A 25,265-nucleotide genomic window follows, 5' to 3' on the forward strand; every position below is an offset into this window, starting at 1 on the left:
CATGGAATAGAAACCTGTTTTGCAACCTGGGCTGACTGGAGACAGGATCTGGCCTGGTAGCTGGTCAGCAGTCCCCACCCATCTTCCTCCACTGCCAAAGAGCTCCTGGCATCTTGAGCAAAGGAAGAATATAGCTACGATACTGAGGGGGGTGCAGATTTCTAGAACTTAGGTCCAGAAGGTTTCTCCATGACATGGTGTGACTAAAGTGCTCACAGTGTTCCTGTGTTTGTTTTCTAACTTGATTAAAAAAAAAAAAAGATTGCTCTATTTATCCTGCTACAGAGGAACTGAGTCCAGTACTTTATAATTTACATGTGTTTTTATTACTTACATGCAAGTTATAACTTACACCTATACCTTGCGTGTATTTTCAAAGACTTTTTCTTTCTTCAAAGAGGGTTGGTTTTGTCTTTTGTTTTGTTTGCCTCTCTGGGAAGTTGGTGAGGGTGGGAGCTACATGGCCCACCTCTTCCCCATGCTAAGATTCTGATCCTCAGCCAGTCCGTCTAGCAGAGGAGGGGAGCTCAGGAAGCCCCCGCGAATAAATCTGAAGGTCCAGGCTGCCCTCAGACGTCAGAACCTAGATGCCCCAGGTCATCGTTAGCAGCCCCGCGAGTTCCCAGGAAACCAGTCGAGAGGCGTAGAGGAGGGCTGGCTGGGCATGCCGGGCAGGCTCTGGTATGAAGCCCTGGCTACACCCGGCGATGCCCCTGGCCCCAGGGAGGCAGCCGTGCTATCGCTCCTCCGCACGCTTCCGCAGCTCCCCAGCCCTTCCCCTCCCGCGGCTGCCTTGACTCACTCCAACCCCCTGCTGCCTTTCACTTTCACCCAGCACCCAGAAGGGGAGGAACTTCCTCCTCCATTTCCTTCCTCAGCTCCCGGCCCTGCTGTGAGTGAGAGCGACTCTCCGTGCTCGCACCCCCTTTGTCTCGCATATGGAAGCTGGGGGAGGGGGAAACTAGGAGGGCATCCAAGTCACCCAGGCCCCGCCACCGGGGGAGGATTCGGACAAGTAGCGAGTGCTGAGGCCACAGAAACCGCCTTCTGAACAAACAGCTTTCTCTTGCTTTTAAACTCTCATTTCCTGACAGCCAACCCAACACAGAGCAGAGACCCAAAAGCCAGCCCCCAGACTGAAAACAACCCTGGGCGCCATCGTGAAGCTGCAGGGTGGGGCCGTCCCGGCTATGAGAGTCCGGCTGTGCCTCTCCAATCAGAATGAACCAACTACAAGTACGTGTGTGTCTGCAGAAGCAAGACAGAGGAAGGAAGAACGTGCTGTGGGGGGGCAGGGGGTGGGAGTTGGCAGGTCCACGTGCCTCCAGGGAACTGGGAGCCTCCCCCCCCGCCCCCTGGCAGTACAGGCACCCCCCATCGCAGCCCTGTTGCCTGGTGAGCCACAGCACAGGCTTGGGGCTTGGAGGAGGGGAAGGCACACGTGGCAGATGGGTCTGAGTGCACGTGCGCGTGCGTGCCTGATGGAGGGTACCAGGCGCGGGGATGGCCGCTCAGCGCCTAGGGGAGGGCGACTGCACACTTGGGGTTGGGGAGATGGGGGCGGAGTCTGTGAAAGGGGATCCAAGGCAGGGCTGCTCCTGCCCCAGTCCACACTGGCTGGCCTGTAGCTGCTTGGTCAGGTCTGCTCTGCCTCCCACCCCCCACATCGAGGGGGCCCTTCACTCCTGACACCACAGTAGGTTTCCAAAGCTGGGCCAGGGACTTCTTTAGAAGAAATCAAGGGGGCCAGTTCTGGGGAGGCTGAAGCTTCTGCAGCGGCCTCCCTGTCATCCCCGTTGGAAGGCTGCTAACAATGCTAAGAGCACAGACACCCGGACCTGGGACCCTTGAAGAAGAAAGATCAGTATCTGGGCTGTTGGGGGGAGGGCGGGGGGAGAGTGGAAGAGGCCTGGGAGGTAGGAGGGGAGGGGACACACCAAGGCAGCAGGGTATGCAGTAGGGTATGTAGCAGTAGTAGTAACAGCTAGTAGTTGTAATAACAACAACAACAACAATACACCTGTGCCAGGCAGATCCTAAGTACTCTGTGCATGGTTTTTTGGTGTGTGTGTGTGCATGTTTAATTCCCACAACAGCTTTATAAAGCAGCATGAAGCAGTGTTATTTTAACCTCCATTTTACAGGTGAGCTAGACAAGCTCTAAAGGGCTGAAAAAAATTGCCAGTGGTCACACGGTAACTACATTGCAGAGCCAGGGCTCGAATTTAGGTCCGTCTGACTCCAAGACCAAACTCTTATTCCCTGTCCCTAAGACATGCCGCTAAGACACCAGGCCCTTTCTGCACACCTCCCTCCCACAGCATGCTCTCGACAGTCTCAGAGCAAGGATTTTCCCAACACGGATCTCCCTCCTCACTGGCGCTAGGAAGCCCCTTCCCCTCACCTGAACTGTAGGCAGGTAACCCTCTCCTATTCTGCGCCGGTACAGCTGAGACCCTCAGACCTACAGGAAGGGAGGGAAGGGAAGGGGGGCCGCCTCACAGAGGCGCCAGCAGGTGTGGGAGGTCCACTGGCAGGGAGGCCTGAGACTGCACTGGTCACTTCCGCCTCATTCTCCAGACCTGGACCCTCCAGCCCCTGCAAGCCCACCCCTGCCTGAGTTCTGGTGGCTGCAGGTGGGGCTGCCAGCTCTCATACACCACTCATACCTCACAGCCTGCGAGTCTGGCCAGGACTGAGCCACTTCCTCCCATTTCTCCTGCCCCAGCCCTCCTCTGTCCCTCAGGTGGAAGTCTGCCTGGTCTTCCTCAACAATGAGGAAGAGGAAGCAAGCCGTCCTTTCTGAAGGCTCCCAACAGATGGGCCAACTCCCTGAAGTTGCAGGGAAGAGGGTGTAATGAGGAACTCCTGCAGGCAGCTCACCCTTGGGACCAGCTGCAGGGCCTCTGACAACGGATGCAGAAACACTGCAAAAGGAAATCCACAGACATAACGGGGCCCCAGACACTCACACCCACTCTTATCAGTCTGACTGTCAAGGCTCTATTCACTCTTCCCTTCCTCTGGGAGCCTCACTGCTGCAACCAGTCCCTGACCACACCACAGACAGCCCTGGGCAGAAGACATAGCCAGCATCTGATCTCAACAGCCAGGGACCTCTGGGGCTTTCAGGAGCATCTATGGTGAGAAACACTTTCTCTCTACCGAAGAAGCAACGTGCAATAAGTAAAGAAAACAGTGCTGAAACCACATGTATTCTGCACACACATGAGGGAAGGTATTGAAAAGGCTGTTGGGTGTTCTATGCTTGTGGTGACACCACGCCCTCCAAGGACAGCAACCAGAACACGTACTGCTCCCCACGTGCCATAAGCACCCCAACCGCATGCGTGACATTGGCTGGGGGAGTCCAGTGAGCCCTCACCACAGGGCAATGGGGCCAGGCCATGCATGACCACTGAGGGGACCAGGGCCACTCACAAGCTTGGGGCACTCAATGCGGCCATCCAAGAGACAAGACTGTTGTGAGTCAAGGTTACGCAGGCCAGGAAAGGGGTGCCCAACTTGGTCCCGGCGGCCACGGGGCCTCAGCTCTGACCTGGGGCTGAGAGCCGACTGAAGGACACCCCGACCCTGGGAGGCTAGCTAATGCTCCGAGCTCCTGCTCTTACCTGGGCCACCCCTGGCCCCGCAAACTCAGCACTAGGAAGAGGGGGAGTCACAGCTCATGCATCTCCAACCCGAGGCAAACAGACTTCAATATGGCACCCAACAAAGCCCCGAATCTCTAGGCCAGCCAGCTCACTGAGCACCAAAGAGGCTGTCTTAGGACAAAGTCTAAACTCCTTATCCAGCCCACAGGTCCCTGCAGATTGGGCTCCTGCCACTTCTCTCAACACTCCACGCTGGAGCCATCACTCAGTGCTGTTGCTGCTTTGCCTCCAGGTCTGTGCCCAGGCAGTTCCTCTGCCTAGCACACATTCCCAACCTTTTCATCTGACCAAGTCCTACTCACCTTTCAGGTTTCAGACACTGCTTCCTCTGGGAAGTCTGCCCTCATCCCAAGTCTGAGCCAGGTACTATACTCTGAGCCCATAACACCTCCTAAACCCCATGACTGGACTCAGCACACTGAATTCCGGGTGCCTACTTCTTAGTCCCCAGCAGACAGCAAACTCCAGGGGGCAGAGTCTGCAGATCATTGTACCTTGGCACTTGGCTTGTACCTGCCTCTTAGGCTGCTCATTCAAGACTGCACCCAAGGTGAGTCAGAGCCACTGCTCACGGCCAGTGTATCCACCGTGGGCTCCTGCCCAGCCCTGACTTCTGATCTCTCTCCCTGATGCACATCAGAGCTCCTGAGCACATCATGCTGAGATGAAGTGAAGAGGCCCAGCCGCCTAACCCCACCCCATCCCATCCCATCAGTGGCCCCAGGTCCTATCCAACTAAGCTGAACACAAATCCTTCTCTACTTGCGGGCCCGTAAGCCACTTGCCCCTTGACTGTCACTCACTGCCCCACACTACATGCAGGACAACTGACAAAGAGCCAGCCCCACTGTTGCCCCCTGTCCCATTCTTCTTCCCTCAAGGCTTCCCACTCCGGCCTAGGCCAAGGCCAGGGACATGAGCCTGTGGATCTGTTTATCTCATGCTCTGACCTGGCTGGGCTGAGCCTGAAGACACCGAGGTATCTGGCTAGGATGCCCGGGGCAGTGATGAGGGGCCCTCCCTAGAGGAGCCCTGCATGGCCCCAGCTGGCCCTCCAGTCCAGACTCACATCCTGAAAAGCTCTCTCTCAAATACTCTGGGGCCTTTGGCTACAGCCAGACTGGGCGAGTGGCCTGAAATTGCCATCTTGGGCCAGCTAGAGTTGCCCAAGCCCTAGGTAGACCTTGCCTCTGGGCACAGTGCGATGATCTCAATGCTGTGTGCACCCCCTCTAACTGGGAGCTCACACCCAGGCTGCAGGGCCCCATTTCTCCAAGCCACTGGACATACAAGTCCTGTTCTCAAGGCGTATGTAAAACCAATAAGGAAGGAGACGCCAGCCACAGAGATGAGGACCTGCCTCCCACAAGTGTCACTTCCCCTGGGGACGTGAGAGAGCAGGCCCCGTGTTGTGCCCGTTCCCAGTCCAGAGAGAGTCCCAGGATTATCACTTCTCCAGACTGAACTTCAGCCCTTAGAGGCCAGGGCATGAGTCCCAGGGGCTCAGCCATCAAGCTGGACAGGCTCAGAGGCTTGGCCAGGGTTCGAGCTGCCTGAAGTTTGAGCTTTGACTGTAAAAATGCCAACATTGAGATGCTTTTAAAGGGATACAGGTAAGAGGAAATCCTTTGCCTTATTATGCACCCCCCAGGGCTTCATTCAGGCATCTACCTTTATCATCTCCTCCCCCACTACCCCACAAACACTCTCAGGATGTCCATAAAAGTCAGGATAGCCAGGTCCATTTTATAGAAGGGAAGCTGAGGCAGAGAGAAAACACTGAGTCGTAGGCAGAGCCAGGAAAGGACTGAGCCTCCAGGCCCAGCTTCCGCCCATACTCAGGGTGGGGGTGGGGGTGGGGGCGCTGGCTGCCTCCCTCCTAGACAAGGGCCACAAAGGATCACAGGCAGCTCAGGAAACCCCCTTCTACAGGACTCGGGACTCCCAGGGGGTAAAATGGAAGCTGGCAGGATTAGGCTCTGTCCAGAAGAGACAAAGCAAGTGTCCCTGCAGCCAGCCCTGCAGTGACCGAGCCTCTGGAGCGGGCTTCATGAGGCCTCACAACCCTCTCTATGCCCTACAGGGCTCACGCCACCAGAGGCTGCTCCAGCTCCCCCCTCCCCTTCTGGAAGGGCCTGGCTCAACGGCAGGTCTAGGGCAGGGCTCCCTGGAGTCTGTGCCTGAGGCCCAGTGCCAGACTCTGTCCCAGACCAACATACAGAGAAGGCCATTCACAGGGACCTCCCTTAACATGGCCCTGCCCTGCTTACTGTGCCCTCCCACAAACACACACCCTCTGTAGCCCTGCAGGTCTGCCCACTGCCCCTTCATCCACTCAACAAGCATTTGCTGAGCACTGGCTGTAAGCCAGGCTCTGGGGAGACACAGGAGACGAGGTACAGTCCCTACCCACACAGAGCCCCCAGTCCAATGGGGGAGAAAACAGAAACACACACTGATTATAACGCAAGGTGGCCTGTCCTGGGGCTCGAGATACACACAGGGAATAAGTGACCCTGGGGAGAGTTCCCCGGCTTTGAGCCTTTGCTGGAGCTGTCACCTCTGCCTGGAAGCCCTGCCTCCACTGACAACCTGCCTCCCTCAAAGCCTCCCTCTTCCAGGCAGCCCTCTGGCACATACTGTTCTCACCCTTTCTGAATCTTCGTGCTCTTACTCCCTATTAACCACCAGCTCACAAGGCTTCTGCAATTCCCTTCTGTTTCCGCAGCAAGGCTGGGAGAAGCAGGGCCTGGAGGCAGTGTGGCCCAATGGAGAGGGCAGTGAACTGGTTGTCAGGTAATCCGGTGTCTGGTCCAGGAACCGCCGCTCAATGGTTTCTGCCTTTGAGGAATTTGGGAGCCAGGGGTTGGGGTGGGGGGTGGAGAAGCCCTGTGTCCAGGAATCACCCTTGTAATGAGCAACTGCCACAATAAACAGTAGCCACCAGCACTGCCCATGTGTCCAATGTGTGTGAGTATTGCTCACTTGTATAACCACTTATCCCCATCTGAGAAATGAGGAAACGCTGGCTCTGAAAAGTAACTTGTTCCAGGTCACAGCCGGAGGTCCTTTGTGAGGAGCCAGGATTCTAATCCAAGCCTACCAAGCCCAAACCAGGTCTCCATCACACTCTGCTGCCTGTCAGTGTTGAGCAGTGGTTCTCAAACCTACCCTGAGAGATTATTAGTTCATGGGTCTGGTAACGGGGAGGAAATCAAGGTGGGAAATCCACAATGCTTCATAAGCAGCCCAGGTGGCACCCGGGTGCTGGAACAGAGGAACGGCTGGAGGGTCAGGGCCTGGCACAGTGCAGTTTCCAAGGACCCACTGCTCCTCATTCCCCTGGGAGCCACCTGCCAGGGTGTCGTGTCCTGCACAGGAGGCATGAGGGGTCCCATGAGCCCTAGGGCTGACCATGGCTCTTAGAGTGCCCAAGGCCCAAGTGAGTGCCCATGTTTACTGAGCTTCTACTATCTGCCAAACACAGTGCTGAGTGCATTGCTGGCAATGTCTTATTTAACCCTCACTCTTCTTTGTCCCATTTTACAGCTCTGGAATGGTATACTCAAAAGTATCTATTTAACACAAAAGAAGACAGTAACGGAGTAACAGAGGAACAAAAAAAAGACATTAGACAGAAAGCAAATAGCAAAAATGGCAGACATCAATCCAACCTTTTTAATAATTACTTTAAATGTAAATAGATTAACACCTCAATTAAAAGACAGAGTTTGGGAAAATGGGTTTAAAAAAACCATGATCCATGGTGGCGCAGTGGTTGGGAGTCTGCCTGCCGATGCAGGGGACACGGGTTCGTGTCCCGGTCCGGGAAGATCCCACATGCCGCAGAGCGGCTGGGCCCGTGAGCCATGGCTGCTGAGCCTGCGCGTCCGCAGCCTGTGCTCCGCAACGGGAGAGGCCACAACAGTGAGAGGCCCGCGTACCGCAAAAAAACAAAACAAAACAAAACAAAAACCATGATCCAACTGTTAACAAGAGACACACACTTTAGATTTAAAGACACTAATAGGCTGAAAGTGAGAGGATGGAAAAAGATATACCATGCTAACAGTAACCAAAAGAGAGCTGGGAATGGCTATGCTAATATTAGACAAAATAGACTTTAAAACAAAAACTCTTATTAGAGACAAAGAAGGACACTTTATAATGACAAATGTGTCTACCCATTAAGAGGATATTACAATTATAAACGTATTTGCACCTAACAACAGAGCCCCCAAAATATATGAAGCAAAAACTGTCAGAATTGAAGGGGAAAATAGACAATTCAACAATAAGAGTTGGAGCCTTCACTTTCAAGAATGGATAGAACAACTAAACAGAAGATCAACAAGGAAACAGAAGACTTGAACACTATAAAGCAAATAGACCCAACAGATATCCATAGAACCTTCCACTCAACAACAGCAGAATATCCATTCTTCTCAAGGGTACACAGAATATTCTCCAGGATAGATCATAAATTAGGCCATAAAACAAGTCTCAATAAATTTGAAAGGGTTGAAATCATACAAAGTATGTTCTCCAATCAAAATGAGATAAAATTAGAATCAAAAATAGAAGGAAATTTGGGGAATTTACAGGAAATGAAAGTTAGAAGTAACTTGTCAAGTTCTCAGCTCAGAAAGGCCACTCCTTCCTTACTCAGACCATATTCTCCACACCTTCTGCACAGCCCTAGGAAGCTGCAGATCTCAGATTTTTGCAAATGCCTGGGTAGCTCCACACCAGACACACACTGAACCTGACCCCAATCTTGATCCCGGAATCAAAACAGCTGGGGAGGGAGAGCCCTTTAGGGCTGTAACAGCTTGTTATTCAGCCCTACTTCTCCCCGGGGAAGACGGCCACAAGCAAACATCTTCACTTCCCCAGTCTACAGAATGTCCAAAAGGCAGATCCTTCCCAAAAGAAGGAAGCTAACATATACAGAGCACTTTCCCCACGCCAGGTACCTGACATACCCTAATCCACGCACACAAACTTCCCACCCAGGCATCTCATTGTCCCCATTCTACAGAGGGAAACTGAGGCTCTGTTATTAAGGTGGCAGAAGCAAGATTCAAAATCTTGTTGTCTGCCTTTAAAGTCCTTGGTCTTTCCATCATCCTTCCAGAAAAATCCCAAATCTACACTTGTTGTGGGCTTCAGAAGGAATGCTATACAGGAGAACCCCACAAAGCCAGCTGTGGATCCTCCCCTTTCTCATGCTCCCTCCCAGAACTGCTGCTTTTCCTGGGGCCATTTCCAAGTAGAGCATAGTATATAACACTCCCTCCCAAGAAATAATCCCAGCCCCAGCCTGCAGAAACAGTCTCCCCTCGAGACCGTGAACATCTGTAAGACCCCCTGGAAGCTAGGACAGCCCATAGGGCTTTGAGGTGGGAGGACTGCAGGCGTGAGCTGGGAGCTGCAGTCAGCAGGATCACCCTCTGGAATAAGAGCCTCCACAACACATGGAGAAAGGTGGCTTGTGCCTCTCTTCAGAGCCAGCCACCAAAGCAGGGCATAGCTGCGGAAGCTGAACAGATTCCAAATATCAAGGGATGCTGCATCTCACTCAGTCCAATTCCTTGTTCCACAAAGCAGCCCAGAGAAGGAAAGAAACTTGCCTGCAAATACACAGACAGGAGCAAGAATCAAGGCCCAGAAGCAAGGACACCAATAACAACGCTTCATGCCTCCATTTAGGAGGCCCCACCTTTTGGCAAGACACTGGGCAGGGCTTGGAGCCAAAGTGAAACCTCGATGTCACAAATGGAAGGCTTCTACTTCACCATCATCTCCACCTCTAACATTTCTTGGGGGCACTACTATGTGCCAAGCATGGTGCTGGGCACGCTACACACATGATCCCGTTTAATCCTCGTGGCAAGGCAGGTATCATTACACTCCCGTTTCTCAACGAGGCACCTGAAGATCTGAGGTCACAGGAGTATAGAGGCAATGCCAGGACTGGAACCCAGAGCGTTTTCTGCAGGGCCTCAGGCTCAGCCTCCTGCTTGGGTACACATCAGGCTATTTGGGATGGATGGCAGCAGGCTCTGGGCTGTTCACATCTCCCTGAAGAGCAGCTTCAGCTGGCCTGAAAACCAGTCATGTCCTGGAAGCGTGGCTGGTCAGGAAAGGTGAGTGAGAGGGGCCTGGGAGGCGAGTGGCTTTGAAAATGAAGATGCTCCTGGTGATTACCACCACTGGGCCAACCTGTGAAGCTCAACATCTTCAGTTCAAGAGGAAGCCACATCCCTCCCACACTCTCCAACCCCACACCCACAGTTGGCCAACAGCTCTTTAAAAATAAAGCGGTGACTCGCCCCAAATCCCCATGGGGCCCAGGTTCCTGCCCCTTCCCCTGGCACACTAAAATCTGGGTCAAGTCAGTCCACGCTTGGGTTCCTACTAGTGCCAATGCCCCCACCCAGGGCACTGAGCATCAGTCCCAGCATGACAAGCTACCTCTCTGCATGGGGCTCTCAGGAGGGTTTCCTCTCAAGAAATGAAACTACTGAATAAAGGTTGTTCATTGCACATCCTAAAGAAGGGAGACAGATAGTGCCCACCCACTCCAAAGATCACTGGTCCAAATCTCAGTTTCATGGCTGATGGGCCCGAAGCCCTGAGAGGTAACATGATTTGCCCAAGAACACACGGCTCATTACTTGGGTAGAGCTGTGTTCAGGGCCTCCCAGGGGATGTTCTCACACTCAGCACTCCCTCAGACCTGGCTCTGCTGCCTCTTCTCAGGAGAAAGGAAGCGGGGGGTGGGCAGGAGCGGTGTCTAGTTGTGGTGTCTTCATCAGCTCTGGCTCATCTGCCTGGCCAGCTCCAGAAGGAGCTAGGACCTACCTGATGGCCTGGGGGAAGAGGGGGAGGGGAGTTTTTTCAGGGGGTCATCCTGCTGGTTTGGAGGATAAGAATGGGGATAATATGGCTCCCCAATACTTGCTAGTGACCAAGAAGAACAAAACCTTGCTGCCAGCAGAGGTGGGGCGGCTCTCAACATGGCTGCCTAGGGCCTCCTAGACGGGCTGCAGAGTGGGCACAGAGAGCCAGCCACCTGCCCCCCTCGTCCAGGCATCCAGTCAGTGTCACGGCCTTTCTCAGGTCCTGGTCAAGATCCAGGGCCTCGGCCAAATGCTCACACATTCCTTGCGTTTCTCCAGTCTCTGAGCAGCTGCTGCAGGCCCTCGTCTCCTGTGCTGATTTATTCTTTATTGTTCCTGAAATACACCCAGAGGCCTTTGGCACCAGGCACCAGCACAGCATCCAGCCCAAACCCCGAGTACACACCAACCAGGCTCTCTGGGACCTGAGCCAAGCCAGCCGGCATGATGGGCCCTGGGGTCAGACCCAGCAGCCAGGAAGGGAGGCCCAAGATCCCACCCACTCCAGCCTATGGTCCTAGAGCTGTTCTCAGACTACGGAGGCTGGGATATTTGGGGAGACGGAGATGCTTGCAAGGTTTCTGGGAGGGCTAAACTAAACCTTTCCACTCCTCTCATGCACGAGTGACTCCCCAGCAATCCCCCCCAACACACACACACAGCGGACCCCCACGTGCCTATCGCCCTGCACAGCAGGGCCTCGTGGCTCAGGCTGGGCTTCTCGCTACCCTGTAAAGTGTTTGGAGAGGGAGGCCTCAGAGGGGTCTTCCCCACCCTTCCCAGCCCAAAATATCTCCCCTATCAGCCAGCTAATGGTGCCTGAATTCCTACCATCAACACTTCATTCCTAGGGTCAAAGCATTGTTCCCTGTGCACATGAAAATAGCCAGTAGAAGTGTGGGAGCTGCCTGGTAAAAAGACAGGGCTTTGGGGTCAAACAGGATGTGTCCTGGCTTCTCCAATCACCTGCCTCTCTGTGGGCCTCAGTTTCCCTACCAGTAAACAGGCACAATATTTTCATCTCATAGTTATTGTGGGATTAAATGAGGGTTTATATATATATATATATATATATATATATATATATATATATATATATATATATATACACACACACACACACACACATGGAGTGCCTGGCACAAAGTAAGAACTCGATAAATGTGATTTCATTTCCCCCTTGCTGGGCAGGGGCAGATCATTCATTATTAGTCTTCAACACCTGGAAGGGAATGAAATGGCCTCTTCCAGTTCCACAGCCGGCTGAGAGCAGGGCTGACCAGACAGGAACAGGACAAGGGGACTAGGAATCCCAGCAACAGTGCTGGGCTCTGCAGGCATCTGGCCTAGGGACCCAGGAGGAGCACACTCAGCACAGGCCTCCCCAGAACTCAGCTGCGCCAGCAGGGCCTGCAGGGACATGGCGGGACAAGAGTCCCCAGATAAAACCTGGCAGAGCTTCCCAGCCCATAGTGGAGTCTCCACCCTCCTGGGCTCCCTCTAAGAGCAGTAAAAGGGAAAGGCCATCACCTGAGGGAGGCTGGGGAGACGGTGGTCACAGAAAGTCTGAACAGGGATGCCAGAGGCACCGGGGCCTGCAGGGAGCAAGTAAGCCTGCCCCGAGGCCACCACAGTGAAAGTCCCACAAGTAGAAGTGGCCGCCTGGTTATTTTTGGTACCTCTTCTGCCCAAAGCCAGCAAGGAAAGGCAGCTGCTAGCAACCTGGAAGGGCTGTTTACACTCAAGTGTGCAAGCACTGTGCAAGGACAAAAAGAGCACCAGCAGCCACCGTGCAGGAGGGCCTCTGCCCCTGCCTTCCTCTCCCGTCTGTCCCTGTACAGTCCAATCTGCACGCTGCATAGCCCACAGAGCGTGGGTACTTCTGCTTTCAGTCAGATCCAGTCTCCTAACCACAAAACTCACTCACACACACACAAACAGACAAATAACTATGGAGCCAGCTGAAGACTGGGCCACACCCAGGAGCCGAGACAGTATTCCTCTGGGCTCTTCCTGCACTGAAGCGGCCCTTTCACGTTTTGAAACTGGGAGGGGCAGGCACCAGGGGCAGGACAGAGGAGCCTTTCCTCTGTGAAGCGAAAGTGGGGACAGTCTATGGAACTTCAAGGAACTCGCTGCCTCTCAGCTTCCCCATTTGAAAGTGAAGGACTAGATGTCCCAAAGTGTTTTCCAGCTCTGGGTAAATCCTGGGAGCTGGAGAGCCCAGAACTAGGACCCAGGGCCAGCTGAAGAGGTCAAAGCCAGGTCAGGTGGGATGGAGGATCTGAGGCCAGCCAGATGCGCCCCAAGAGCTGCCGGGCAGGCTGGGGGGAGGAGGAGGAAGGGGGAGAAAGGCCAGACTACTTGCACTCGCAGGATTTTGAGTTTCTGGGATCTCTTCCGAGTTCCAGGGCCTTCCCCTCCCAGGAACTGGCAAATTCTGGCAACAGCAGGCGGGCTTGGGGTCTCTGTCTGCCCAGCTGCTGGAAAAAGCTGGGAATCGAAATCCCCCACTATTTTCCCTCCTCTCTGGACCCCATTTCCCCAGAGAAGACGGGTGGCCTCAGAGGGAACCCCCTTCTGGCTACAAGCCTGTTGTACTTCCCTCTCTCCAAGCTTCGGCCAGGACAAATTTGCCCTGGCTGTTCCCCTCCCCCCTTCCTGAGACTCCTAGAGGAAGAAGCATTGCCTGGAAAATATAACACTCACCACAAGCTCCCTGTGGCTGGAGAGAAAGGCAGAGGGAACAGAGAGCACCTTCCCCGGCTGGCCATAGCACCAGGATCCGTTCCAGGAAGAGCAAGATCAAGAACCACTGCCTGGGACGGCTCAGGCCTCCAGCCCCTCTCCTCCCCACCAGTCCCCAAAAACCACAACCAGTAAGTTGAGTCCCGCAGGGAGCCCCCGACCCTCACCCCTGCAAAACCCCAGCTCTCTTCAGACATGTGTTAACTTTCTTCTTATATAATATCTTGGTGTTCCCCCCACCCTCCCACTCCACCCTTGCTACCTGGTGAAACAGCCAAAGTTGCTTTTAGGAGCAACTCCCACCCCAGGCTCCACCCGAACTCCGTTGAGGTCACACTGAGAGGCTTCAGGTGAAGCGAAGACAGGAGGATTTTTTCCTTGGCTTTCTAAAGCAGCCTTCCTCCCACCCACCTGAGCAGTTCAGCCTGAGGCCTGGGCGGGTAAGTTCCCAAGAGCACAATAAGATCTCTGGGAAGCTGAGCCCTTAACCCTCTGCTGCAGGGACAGAATCCCTTGCAAAAGTACACAGGCCGTAGGGTCTGCGCTGGTCCAGGCTGGAGTGCATCACACAGTTTTGCCCAGGGCCTAGGGAGTTCGAAAATGAGCTTCATTTACATAAGCCCAGTGGCCTGGAAGGGTACCCTCCTACCACAAGCAGGTGACCCTTCATTTCCTTTTCCCTGGAAGGAGCAAAAGGCAAACAGGAGCTGGGCTTGGTAGGAACTGGTGAAATGCTAGCCATCATCTGTTGAGTACCTACTGTGTGCCAGTCACTTTGCATGCATGATCTTGTTTAACCTTTGTAGCAACCCTATGAGTAATTACTATCATCCCCATTTTATAGGTAGGGAAACTGAGGCTCAGGAAGTTAAGCAATGCTCAAAGCCACACAGCAAGTGGGGCAGCTGAAGAACGAACCCAGGTCTGCCCAGGCCTCATTCCTATGCCCCTGCCAGGCTTCCTTCAGAGTCACTGCCCAGGTTATTGTCCACACACCATCCAGGAATGGTGTTCTGAGTGTGGGGAGGGAAGTAGGTGTACACAAGTTTTGCCTGATGGCTCTGGAATCCTAACTGATGTCCCACTGACTGTTATTGTTCCCAAGTGCGTGACTGTGAGAGCCCCTGTAAGTGTGTGTGTGTTGGGGGTGGAGGGAGGGTGATCTGGATTCCAAAGAGCAGTTTCCAACACTGAAGTTATGCTGTAATGCTTCTGATTCATAAAATGAGCTCACAGTCTCACGATATCCTGAATGTTGCTTCGAATGCAAATGCAGATCCCACAAGTAAGAACTGGGAATTTCAGCACACTCCACCCAGCTCCAGCCCAGCTCCGAGTTTACTTAGTTCAGCCCCACACAGCCAGAGCGATCCTGCCTGTGCAGAAGCAACTCTTTCAATGGAACACGACCCCTGGCTGCATTTCCTGCAGCCTGTGGAGTGTCAGGGAAGAATGGAGCCCCCAGGCTGCTTCTGTACTAATTCGAGCACACACAGGAAGGGTGCCAATTGGCCTGGCCAAAGGAAATGCCCAAGTTAGCAGATTCCCAGGCAGGAGGCTCCAACACTCTTTCACCCTGAGGTCCCATTGGGGTCAGGATTACTGGGACATATTCTCCAGAAGGCCAGCCATAGGGCAGTGCCAGGAGACTGGGTTCACCAGCATCAGACTCACACATGGACCAACCCTTTTGAAAACAATGGCACAGTATGAATCCCGCAGCAGGACTCACTGGGCCCACCACATGCTAAGTCCACGTTTTCTGGATGGAGATCTTTCATTCATTTTGTTCAGCTAACATATGCTAAACACCTACTAGATGCCGGACACTGTGGGAACAATATAGAGCATATGCTAGAGCAGAGCTATGATAATACTGAAATGTGCTTTCAACATTTGGTGCATATGTACTAACTTGCAAAATCCTCACCTCAACTCTTTGAAGGTATAGAAACTCTAGCTCCCAGTTTATGATTTGACCACCACATTACAGTATGTGCACAAATAACTATATAAGGTGGAAATGAGTATTCAGAAGAAGGCTGAGGCTTCTCCAAAGAAGTGACATTTGAAACAGGATTAGAAGGATACGCCGCAATCTCCCAGCTATTTGTGGCCATGCCCATTCCACCAGGAGCAAGGTTTCCTTCTGGGAGACCCAACTGCAGGAGAGGGGCTGTCAATGCCAAAGATTCCTGGACTGGACCCACTCCCCTTCCAGGACACTCTGCTCCATGCGCACCCCCCTGCCAATCCTTCTCCCACTTAGGGGCCCAGAGGCCTTGTCTCCACTGGGCATCCCTTCCGAGTTCTGCCGCCACAGGAGGCCTTCAGCTGAAATCTGTAACTGCATATTGCCTTTTTGTTTCTCCATTTATTAAAAGCAGCAGCCCACAGGGCTAAACACGCAAGCTATTTTTAAATCCCACATTTAAAAGTTGAACTCTCATCCCCATGGGCACTCCAGGGCACTCTTTCCTAGGGTGGGGTGAGGGGCTGACAGAGCCAGGAGGAGTGTGGGTTCTTCCCGATGCTTTGAGAGACCACACTGGCAGTGGTCAGGTCGTCCCAGAGCAAGCTGCATGGTTGGGGGCCGGGGGAGGAACCCTCCAGGTTCTTCACCCCGCTGGCCTCTGGGAGCTACTCAGACCAGAGTAACCTGCCAGAGGCCAATCCAATTAGAGTGGAGACTGGGCCAGAGCCATACAATGAGATGGTTTATCACAGTAACTGAGTGTTTACACCCCTATTATTCACTGTCCAGAGCCGTAGGAAAAGGAGGATCCACAAATTCCCAACCAGGGACGGTTTCTCCTTTCCCCTTCATCCTGAAGCCATCTAACAGGCTGTGAAAAGGGTGCATTTCTCTGATGTTAAAGCGGCACATGCACACCATCCCTAGGAGGTTCTGGAGCAAGACAAGTGGTTTCCTTCCCTTAGCCGGGGCCCCACAAGGGAGACGAGGCTTCTCCTCAGAGCTGCGTTTCTTCCACTTGCATCAGGCCTCCAGTCTCAATCCTGAAGCTGCAGGGCCAAGGAGAGGCCAGACCTCCAGACTGCCACCAGGCCAGGCTCCCCCGGTTGGAGCAGGCCAGACCTTCCCTCCATCCAGCCACAGCTGCCAACAGGGATCCCCTGAACACACGTGCCTAGGCGGCCTCCAGACTCACCCAAGGCCAGCCAGGTCTCCCCCATCCCACCGTCCCCTGAGCGAGGCTGCACAGGCTGGCACACAGGTCCCAGGTGGGGCCGTGGAAGCAGGAAGTAGCCACTAAAGTTGTGACCGACAAAGTTTTAAATGGGGGAGAGTAACTTCCCCTTTCATCCTTGCAGCAGCTCACTCTGGAGGCTGGGCTGCAATACCCAGGGGCTCCCACTTCAGAGTGGCAGGTATCTCTTCTAGGTCCGCCTTCCTGAGGCTTCCTTGGGGCTGAGGCTTGAAAGCGTCAGGCCCTTATCCAGAAGCCTGGTGGGGGCCCTAGAGGTGCAACCTGGTGCACACGCTCCTGCATGTGTGAGTTGTAAGGGGGGTATGACTACCGCCACCGAGCCGGCCTTACGCAGGCTCCAGAAAAAAAACCCGGGCTCCCGAGTTCCGCACAGGCACCACCAAACGCAGCACAAGGTGAGGCGGCGGGAGAACTCCGCAGGCCGCGGCTGCACGGGGCGTGAGGGGTTGGGCGAAGGATGACAGGTCTGAGGTGCGCCAGCAGCCGGCAGCGCCGGGGTGCGCGGGGTGAGGCCGGTCCGCCCGCCCTAAACGCTCCAGCTTAGGCCTCAGCTGCACTGGCCCCGGTTCCCTGCCACCCCTGCAACTCTGTCCCCCAAACTCCGGGCGCGCGTGCAGTTTCCACGTCCGCTCTCGGGTGCACACGGGAAAGGGAAAGGGCTCCCGCACCAAGTTCCCGCAGCTCGCGAGACCCTCCTGTACCTCCCGGACCCAGGCTCAGTCACGCAAGCCGGTCCCAGCGGACACCACGTTTCGCTCAGGCGGAGGAGGAGCCGCCGCTACCGCCGCGGGCCGGGTGGCTTGGGAGGGTTTTCCTGCCGGGGCCGCGCCTGGGTGGGCGGGGGCCGCGCGCGAGCTGCGTAGCTGCACAAACACGGCGGGTTGGCTCTGCACAGGCACTTACGGGCGGGGGGTGCGGGCCGCCGAGGGGGCGGGCGGCAGGGCGGCAAACGCACGTACACAAGCGCACCCCCCCACAGCCGCTCGGGCAGCAGAAGTTGCCACGCCGCGCCCCCCGTGGCTCCGCGCCCCCGCTCCGGGCCGCGCCTGCAGAGCTGCAGCCCGCGCCCCCAGCCGCCACTGCTTGCGCGCAGCCCGGGGTCCCTTGGCCGCCGCAGCCAGGCCGGGCTCTGCGCCGAGCCGCGTGCAGGCCTCGGCCGCCGGCCCAACAGCCCCACTTACCCTGCTCCTACCCGAGCTCCGGCATCGGCTGTCCCCTTTCCGCCGCGGGCCGCCGCCTTCGGTCGCCTCCCAGGCTCCAGCCGCCTGCACGCACTCCCGGTTTTAAAAACAAACAGGCGCCGCCGCCTCCCCGCGACGCTCGCAGAATTTCCGCCAGCTCGCGCCTCCCGAGGCCGGGAAGTTTGCTGGCAGGGCCCGGGCGGGACGCGCGGGCTGTCACCCCTCGCTCCCGGCACAGGAGCCTCGGCGCACCCCGCGCCCGTGGTGTCCGCCTCGCGATCGCTCTCCCTCCCTCCGTGTCACCCCCCAGTCCTCCGATGCAGTGTCAGGATTGCACTGCTCTGACTCATCGGTTGAGCTCACAGCTTGAAAAAAAAAAAGAGAGAGAGAGAGGGCGAGAGGCAACAGCGAAGGAGGAGGACTCTCTGGCGTGCTACAAAGGATTGCACAACTCGGGGCTGGGAGCGCGGAGCGCCCAGCGGCGGGCCGGCGCGCGCGGCACGGCGGCGAGCAGGAACCAGCTCTACCACTTCATCAGCACAACTGTCTCGGGTCTGCCTCTCAGCCAGCAGGCCCGGCGCCGCCCACTTCCTGAGACCAAATAAGGCCGGAGAAGGCGTCTTTAAACCTCCGGCGGCTGCCCAGGCTGGGGATTTCCAGCAGACCTCACCTCCACTCCTAAGTCAGTCGCCACCCTCCCCCAGCCCAGGCCGGCGCCCCCGATGGCTTTGCTGGAACCAACAGGCCACGCGGCTCGTTCCTTTCACACCAAGGTCAGGACGAGACGGTGACGAAATGTTTGGAAACCCAGCGGGCCTGCCAGGAAAGTATGTGTGTGATGTTGGGGAGGACACAAGTCGCTTTCTTCCACAAAGAAAACTCTCGTTTTGGATACGGTAAAGCATGCTTAATCCTCTCCAAGGCACTTCATTAACAGTCTCCCCAAGCTTCACTGTTTGGCTTATCAGCATCCTAGTGGTGTTAAGGTTATTGAGAAACTGCTCCCAGCCCCTATCAAAGACCCATGTCTTGATTACTTAGGTGTGAAAAGCTCCTTGGTTTAATTCTAGCAGCTGAGGCCCAAGTTAGGCAGCTTTTGACTGCATGCCTATATTTCGCCTACCTTCCCTACCATCCCCTGATGCCTCCTTAACTGGCGGGAAGATGGGAAACCTTTCTGCTACTCAGAAGGTTCTTGCTGGCCCCCACATACCATGAGGCTCCAGGGCCAGGAGAAAGTCCTGGGGAGGGAGCCCTTTTTTCCTAGTTCCTTTCATTTGTTTTTGTTTTTCCTTTTCCCCAAGGAGATGGGTCAGAAGGAGATTCTTCTTTGAAGGAAAAACCACTGAAGAATACACTGTCCTGGCAGCTGGTTTTCCCCTGTGGCCAGTCCTGAGAAGCAGGTGCATCCCTTGCTTTCTCAGGGGGAAGGGGAGGGGCAGCAGAATGTGATTCTCACGGTCCCTCTGAACCTGCAGGGCAAGGACGTTCCCCACCGTGCCCCTCCCCCTGCCCCCAGTGGATGACAGAGATGACACTGGTACCTTCTGCCTAGAAACCTTCAGAACCCCACACTTGCTTCTAAGGGGCATGACCTTCCTGTCCTCTTCCATCCCTTCACTGGCGGGAGCACCTGTGTGCATCTGGAGCTCACACCTTACCCAGGAGGAAAAGGGCTTATCTGCACCATGGTATGACAGAAGCGTCACAGTAATGACAACTTAGTCTCATCTGCAAAATAAAGATAATTATGCCAGAGGACTGGACCGGATGACCTTTTAAAATTCCTTCCAGTTTAAAATCCACGATTCTGTGATTGTAAAAAGTGAATGGAGGAGCCAGGGAAACGACCTCCAACAAAGAAAAGCCCAGGCTCTCGGATTTAGCATCTGCTCTGACAGTATTGTTCCTGACAATTCTCAAAGGATGTCCCCACACACAGCCTACTGAACAAGCCTGTGTGTGAGAGAGTTTCATCCCGCTCATTTTATGGATGCAAACATTGAGGTTCAGAAAGGTTGAGTGACTTGCACAAGACCACAAGGCAAGCCAGTAGTCTGTCATCTCTCTGTTCCTCTTCCCATCTCCCCTAGAGGAAGGCAATGAGCAATTGAGGGACTGGGACGCTCAGGCATGCTGGCCCCCAAGTAGAGGCTGGACTCTCAGGACTCCTGGCAGAGGTTCTGTGTAAAACCTTTTTGTTTTTTCCATTTGTCTGACTTTTCTCCTTCCCACTGACACCTCATCCAAGTGAGGGAAGCAAAAGCAAAGCCACCTGGTCTGCATTGCTCACTCCTCTGCAAACCTGCAGCCATCCCGACCTCCCCCTTGGGCCTGGCCCCCAGAGCTGGCCTCGAGCCAGTCCAGAGCAAGTCCCCCGATAGCCAGTGTAGACAAGCCCAGGGATGTTCCCCACCAAGCAGAACCCTGGCTGGGGAGCACATTTCTAGAAGAGCCTGCCACCATGAAGCCAGAGCCTAGCCTCCAGGGAACAAGTGGGAGCTGCTCCAAAGGGCACTCCTCAGCCTTGTCCCGCCAGGACTCCCTCTCTGTCCCACGCCGGGATGCTGGGCCAGGCCCAGGAAGCAGCGCAGGGAGCAGAGGTAGGTGGCAGGATGCATGAGAAACAGAAGTCATTGACCTGGAACAGCCCTGCTCATCTTGGAGCAGCTCATGCTCACAAAGGAAGAGAGGGAGGAGAAACGGCATGTGCGTGTGTAGGGGAGGAGGGCCCAAGACTGTCCCAGATGGCCCCTGCCTGGCAGGAGAAGTCTCCCTCCCAAAGGCAGGCAGCTGAGGATGTATAAAGAAAGCTGCAGCTCTTCCAGGAAAGCCCTGGAGGTCAGTTTGCTGCAGATATGACAGTGCAGAATCACTGACATGTGAAGTGAAAGTTTTGATTTTAGAAGCTCCAGCCCTTCCTACAGAGGCAGCTAAGAAGGGTGCCTTTTGGGTAAGGAAAAAAAAAAGGTGTTCCAGGGACCTTACCCATACAGCAGACTTTTCTCCACCAGCAAGCTTCTTTACAAACTGCAGAAAAGAGAGAGGTACAGAGCTCCAGTTCCCAGGGAGTGCGTCTGCTGAGAAACACTCCAGGAAGCAAAGCACCCTAGACAGGATTTCAAACTCTGGGTCCCAGTGACAGTAGAATATGGCATTAGAGAGGCTTCCTAGAATGGCATCAGCTCTCTGGACTCCACTCAGAGTGATCCCTCACTGCCCTGAGTGGTCATCGTCAGCATCCACATCTGGGACAACTTGAGACCATTAAGAAGCTTCCAAGGGTGAATTCTGTGCTATGTGAATTATATCCCAATAAAGCTGTTATTAAGAGAAAAAAAACCAAAGCTTCCAAGGAAGCCAGGTTCTCACCACCCATCCACTGCCTCTAACTTTCTGCTTTCATCATTCACGATTTAAAAGAGGAGTTTTCGGGCTTCCCTGGTGGCGCAGTGGTTGAGAGTCCGCCTGCCGATGCAGGGGACACGGGTTTGTGCCCTGGTCCGGGAAGATCCCACATGCCGCGGAGCGGCTGGGCCCGTGAGCCATGGCCACTGAGCCTGCGTGTCCGGAGCCTGTGCTCCGCAATGGGAGAGGCCACAACAGTGTGCAGCCCGCGTACCGCAAAAAAAAAAAAAAGAGGAGTTTTCTTCACCCCAAACCCCATGTCTGCTTCCCTGTCCTTTTTCCATTGTCCTTTCTCTGTCGGGACTTTGCATCAAGGCCAGCACACATGGTGTGTTTAAGTGAATAACCAACCTTTACAGGAATGTGGGGAATAGGGGGTACAAATACCTTTGAGGAAATCCCAAGTCCACAATGCTGGGTTCCTTATGTCCCTTATGTTCCTTGTGTCCCTGTTGTCATTTCCCTTTTCAGAATAAAGGTACTACCTCTAGGACCTAATTACCTACAGTTAAAACAGAAGAAAGACAAAGTTGTAGAAAGAGCAGGGAACCAGGACTGAGTTTGGGTCCTGCCTAACTAAAGCCAACCCACTGTGTGATCTTAGGAAAGTTGACACTTACCTTCTCCAAGTCTTGCATTTTGGCTCCCTAGGAGACGTACTGTAAGTATTTGCTACACAAACAATAAAAGAATGCCTACTTTCTCGGGACTTTGGAGAATCACAAGGACAAGAAAACTGCTTTATCATGCTATGTACCTATACGAGGTGACAATTTTTTTTTTCTTTTTTTTTTTTTTTTTTTACTGTTTTACCCTATATCCCCTTCTCCCAAAACTAGCTTCTCCCTTTCAAAAACCTAGTCCAGTCAAGATTCTTTTTCCTCTGAAAGGACCCCAGGTCCACCCCCATCAGCCTCAGGGTGACCCTATGCTGGGCTCTTCCCAGAGAGACTCTTTCCAACACTGACTCAATGTCCCATCCAGGTGTCTCTCCAAGGCTTCTGCCCAGTCCCTGCTCTTTGCGTCCTTCCCTCCAAGCTTTTCCACTGTGCGCCCTCCCAGCCCGAACAGGGACGCTCCTTTGATGCCTGTGCCTTCTCTTCACCCCTTTTTTGCCACGTCCTTTCTGAGGGAGCAGGGAGCTCAAAACCCCAGCTGTGAAGTTAAGCCACCGTGTGCTGAGAAGTCCCTGCACTGTCTTCTCTTTTACCCATGAAAACCCAGGGGGCCCTCCGCCTGAGTTCACAGTTACCTCACCTGTTCCGGGGCAGGGCCGTGCCTGCCGCAGCAGCCTACAGCTGTCCTCATCCCGTGGCCCTCCTACCCCCGCCTCCACCTCCCTCTCTCGCAGGCCTGGGCCAGGTTCTGAGTGCCTTTGTCAAGCCTAAGAGGGAACTTCTGCAGATGCCCCCAGTTGCTGCTGTCACTCTAGGAGAGACGTCTGGCTGGGGATAGGGAGAAGGACAAAACAGGTGTGGCCACCACGGAGGGTGGGCCGGCAGGGCCATGGGGAGAGAAACACCCTTTCTTCACAGAACCAGAGCTGCCAGCTTCCCGAAGGCCTCGTTTCAGCACAGTCCCATGTCCCCTGCAGAACCCCAGGACAGACTCCTTCACGATCTGATTTCTGGAGCTCAGCCTCCCTACCTTGTGTTTGTGGGCCAGGAGGAACGGGCACTCCGAGATCCAGGGTGTGCACTGGGCATGCTTTAAGGCATTATTTTTAAATGAAAACAAATACAAATGATGCGCCTTGGACTAGAAGCCAAAATTCATATTCATGGGAATGTCCAGGTTAAGAGCACAGGCTGAGACCCGAGTCCAATTCTTGGCTCACACTATCTTGATGACGTTGAGCAAGTTTCTTAACCACTTGGTTTTCTCATGTGCAAGAAGGGGATGATAAGAGCTTAAAACAGTGCCTGGCGTACGTTAAGTCTTCCTAAGTATTGACTCCCATTTTTTCTCATCTCCTAACTGATCTTCTAGTCTTGCACACCTATCACCCACACTGCCATCAGAGTGATCACATCCCTTTTCAATACCTCCCATCATCTACTGCAAAAAATTGAGACTGTTAGCCAGACTGTTAGGCACTTGCAGTTCTGGAATGATCTGGCTCTGCCCTACTTCCCAGCCCCAGGCCTACATAGCCTAACAACCTGAAGTTCCCCAAGATGCCTTCTTTCTCACACGTGCTCCTCCTCCCCCCACTTTCATCCACAGGTAAACCTGCCATACCCTGGTCCTGACTTAAGCTTAATGGCAGCTCTTCCAGGAAGCCTTCCTTGACTCCTCCAAGCAGAGCACGGCCACTGCAGTGTACACTGCTGGAGCCCTTCCAGAGCCCCTTAACCAGGTTGGTGCACTGTGAGTGCAGCTGCTGCTAGTATTGACTCCCAGCTACTGTGAGTGTTGACTGCTAAGGGCTCACAGCTGCCCCTGTGAGGGGGCTCAAAGGGAGCCTTTGCTAGGAGAGAGCACTGCAGCCAATGATTGACAAGGGGGGTGGGTGGAGCGTGGGTGGGTGGAGAGGGGTGGGTCCAAAAGAAAGGTGGGATCAAATCTGTGGTGATGCAGTTCCTATTGCAGGGCTCCCTGTAGTATCTGGCTGAAGCTAGCTCCAGCTGCAACACACCCCTCCTTGCTTAGCTTCTTCCCCAGCCCAAATCTGCTTCCCTCACTTCCTACCTCCTGGGAGAACTTAAATCAATCCCAGGCACCCCGAACTGTCTTGGTCTCTGTCCCTAAGGATGAGACCAGCCACTCTCTCTCCTAACTCCCATGGCACGGTCTGTTTATCTTGACTCCATCCCCTACACCTTGCTGTACAGCTGCTTCCTGCACCATCTCCCTACTAGGTTCAGAGCTTCTGAAGGGCACAGCCTAGATCTTAGTCACCTTGTATCCCTGGTGCCTACGTAGTGCCTGCACATGCTGGGTGCTTAGTAAGTGCTTGTTGATAAATGCACAAATAACATTTGTGGAGTTCTGAGGTAGGCAATAAAATGTAAGTATTATTATCACTACTTTTATTACTAGTCTGTTTCCTCCATTCTAAGATGCACATTTTAATATCTCTGAAGTGAGGATGCATCTTACAACTGATAGCACATCAAGGTTTAATTAGCAGCATTTTCTTTTTCATAGTTGTAAATAAAATAATGGTCATTTTATAATCATTGGCTTCTTAGGTTCAGTGGTGTATGGTATTATTATTATTTTTGGCCATGCCACACAGCTTGCGGGATCTTAGTTCCTCGACCAGGGATCGAACCAAGGCTCCGGCGGTGAAAGCACCGGGTCCTAACCACTGGACCGCCAGAGAATTCCCTGTATGGTATTACTACTACTACTACTACTACTGAGACTGGATCTCCTGGGTTCTGGGGACTGCAAGGCAAAGTCCACAGAGCTAAGTCCCCATTACCTGAGCTCAGTAGCTGTCAGGCAAGCTCTCAAAGTGACCTGCATTTGCCCAGGGACCAGAAGGACCCCTGTGTCCAAACACCTCTGGAAATTCCCATGAAAGCAGGCCAATGTGATGTGGAACAAGCTCTGGACTGGGAGTCAGGAAAGTGACGTTCTAAGCCTAGTTCTTCCTCTGATTTTCTGGATGACCCCAGGCGGGACATTTACATGAGCACCTACTAAATGCTTGACATGATGCGAGCCCAATGGGTCCACCCAGTGCCCTGAGAGGAAGCCATTATCCTCATTTTATAGATAAGGAAGCTGAGGTTCAGAAAGGTTAAACAGCTCTTCCAAGGTCAGACAGATGGTATTTGACCTCTGGGCTCTCTGAGTCCTTCTCTCGGCTATATGAGGATACCTCCCTGGACCTGTATTTTCCCAGAAAAAACGTCAAATAATGAGGCGTCACAGATTGGAGGCTCACAGGCCATTCTCATTCCCAGATACACTGTATTTGACCCATCTCATGTATTTTATTTTAATTGAATTAAATTGATTTTCACCATTTATTTAAATCAGGAGGTTTAAGCTAAAAATCGGGATTTCTGGTTTGTCATGAAAAAAGTTGGAACACTGGCCACATTGGGCCCTCCTTCTCGCAGGTGGAGCTAAGTAGCAGCACAAGGGGAGTGGCTTCAGGAGGGG

At 53.9% G+C, this 25,265-nt stretch overlaps 1 protein-coding gene across 3 annotated transcripts in view; it reads right to left on the minus strand.

Moving 5' to 3' along the window:
• Window positions 1-25,265, minus strand: part of MIDEAS (mitotic deacetylase associated SANT domain protein) — a 66,902-nt gene that overhangs the window by 23,531 nt on the left and 18,106 nt on the right. Inside the window, exon 1 of one of the 3 annotated variants that reach the window (XM_030831659.3) lies at window positions 17,750-18,282. The exons of 1 other annotated variant lie outside the window; for it this stretch is intronic. The gene's annotated coding sequence lies outside the window, so the exon portion shown is untranslated. Of the gene's footprint in view, window positions 1-17,738; window positions 18,283-25,265 lie in introns of those variants that run through there. One more of the 3 variants, XM_030831658.3, reaches the window with a different exon arrangement.

This window comes from Globicephala melas, chromosome 2 (assembly GCF_963455315.2).
Source record: "Globicephala melas chromosome 2, mGloMel1.2, whole genome shotgun sequence".
NCBI classification, from domain to species: Eukaryota; Metazoa; Chordata; class Mammalia; order Artiodactyla; family Delphinidae; genus Globicephala; species Globicephala melas.